Source organism: Chrysemys picta, unplaced genomic scaffold (genome assembly GCF_011386835.1).
Source record: "Chrysemys picta bellii isolate R12L10 unplaced genomic scaffold, ASM1138683v2 scaf124, whole genome shotgun sequence".
Lineage (NCBI taxonomy): Eukaryota > Metazoa > Chordata > Testudines > Emydidae > Chrysemys > Chrysemys picta.
The window spans coordinates 107,462-109,859 of NW_027052831.1; the positions used below are offsets into that span (position 1 = coordinate 107,462).

At 53.1% G+C, this 2,398-nt stretch overlaps 1 pseudogene; it reads left to right on the forward strand.

Moving 5' to 3' along the window:
• Positions 1–849: 849 nt before the first annotated feature.
• LOC135978114 (interferon-inducible GTPase 5-like) lies at positions 850–1,828 on the forward strand (annotated as a pseudogene).
• Positions 1,829–2,398: the final 570 nt, after the last annotated feature.

Below are 2,398 nucleotides of genomic sequence, written 5' to 3' on the forward strand. Positions count from 1 at the left end.
CCAGTGCTGCCCCCAATCTACAGGCTGGGGACTGAGTCACCCAGAGATTGAGGGCCACACTCTGTGATGTTATTGACATAAACTGTGACCATATAGATTGTTGCAACCAGTTATATATTTTAAGCAAATATTGTACAAAGGTTGTCTTGTGGGGTGTCTATGAAGAGGTTATGATTTGCTGGTTGTAATTATGCTAGCTGTATGTTGGTATCATTTCTGTATGTGAAGTTTTGAAATTGGGCTGTGTACTTTTATCTCAAATGTATTTGATTCCAAGTAGCCTCAGTGAAGCATTTGGTCATCCTGTTGAGAAGGGACTATTCTCAGTAAGTGCCCAATCAAGAAACACTTAACTGACAATGAACTTTGGGAGATGCCAATCCACATCTGAGCTTTGCGGGGAATGTTCAAACTAACATGTAAACAATGGAGACCCTGATCTCAGCCAGGGTCGGTGCAGCACCTGGCATGACGGGGCCCTGATCTCAGCCAGGATCTGTGCAGCTCCTGGCACAACGGGGGCCCTGATCTCGGTCAGGGTCTGTGTAGCACCTGGCACGACGGGCCCCGAACTCGGTCACAGTCTGTACAGCACCTGGCACAATGGAGTCCCGATTTCAGTCAGGGTTCCTATGCACTATACTAAAAATAATAAATAATGATTAAAACCAAACAACTCCTGTTTTTTCCACACTGCCCCAGACTCATTCAGTGCACGGGTTGGAAATGCAAAGGGCAGAGTTAAGGTTGCATGGGCCACCATAAATGTGCCTTTTCCTAACTTTCGAGGGCTTGACACTGTGCCTTTGGTGCAGGATTTTCCGGGGCTAGCATTAACTAGGAGCTAAAATGTTTCTTCTTCTCTGCCACAGATTGAGCACCATGGCTCTCGATGGGTTCAAAGACGTTGTCTATCAAGGGAGCCTGACAGATGCGATTTCTAATGTGCAGGAGAGAACACTGGAGTCGTTTAACAGCCACACCCTCCACATCGCTATCACAGGGGGGTCCGGGAAGTCCTCCCTCATCAATGCCATGCGGGGCTATGTGCTGGTGATGAAGGCGCTGCTGAAACTGGGATGCTCGATACCGTGACAGATCTGATGGCTTATCAGGATGCCATCCTTCAAGGTGTCACCCTCTGGGACCTGCCAGGGGTGGGCACGTCCTATTTCCCTCTAGACACCTACTGTGAGCAGCTCAATTTGAGCTGATTGGAGATCTTCATCATCGTTGGCTCCCAGCGCTTCCACTCCGACCACGCCAGGCTGGTCCGTGAGATCCAGAGAATGGGCAAGAGGTTCTACTTTGTGCGCTCCAAAGCCGACATGGACCTGGACATTTCCAGGAGGCAGCGTCCCTCCAGCTACAACGAGGAGAGGATCCTGGAGCAGATCAGGAAGGATTGCAGGAGAGGCGTAGCTGCTGAAGGAGTGGGCCACCCACAGGCTTTTGTCATGTCCAGCTGGGAACCCAACCGCTACAATTTTCCCCTCCTGCGACAAACTTTGCAGATGGAGCTGCAGAGCCTGAAGAGACACGCCTTCCTGCTTAGCCTGCCTGCTGTCACCTCGCCCATCATCAACCAGAAGAAAGCCACCTCACTAGGGAGATTTGGAAAATAGCCCATGTCTTATGTCTTCTTGCTGCCGTTCCTGTCCCAGGCCTTTCTTTCTTGTGCACCTTCTTCATCTTCAGGAAATGCCCGTTCCGATACTACCGCAGATTTGGCGTGGACGACAGGTCCCTCTCTGCTCTCGCTCAGTGGGTTGGGAAGACCGTGGGGGAGCTGACAGCCATGATGATGTCCTTGGGAACGACCCTGTAGAAGGGTTCAGTTGGGGTCGTCCCTCTCCAGGGCGGTGGGCAACCACACCGCCTTGCTACGTCAGTCGGGTTATTTTAGGGGAACTAGCCTGGCCATGGGCTTTCACGCCGCGGCAACTGTAGAAACCAATTAACAACGCTATTCTGCAGACTCAGGCCTAGTTCAGAGCGGGGAAGTAGAGAGTCTATGGCTCAGGCCTTTATGCAGGGGCTGAGCAAACAAATGAGTTCAGGAGGCCCAGGCACTGGCTTCGAGGGACCTGAGGAGAGGGGGAGACTGTCACCCACACATTGGGTGGCAGGGGGAATGCAGGCCCACCCACTCCACTGCGTCCCAGCCCGGGGCCCTAACAGCGGCAGATGGCCTGCTGCTGTGTCAGTGGGGATCCTGGCCACAACACACTGACATCGACTCTGGGTGTGCCGCAGCCAGACTAGGGTCGGCTGCCCCCGGGCTACTTCCTACCTCCCCCTCTAGAGGTACCTGCGTCTGGATGGTGTCCTCCATGGAATCAAGCACCATGGGCTCCTCAGTGTACCCGGTGAGCGGTAGGCTTGGCAGCTCCTCTGG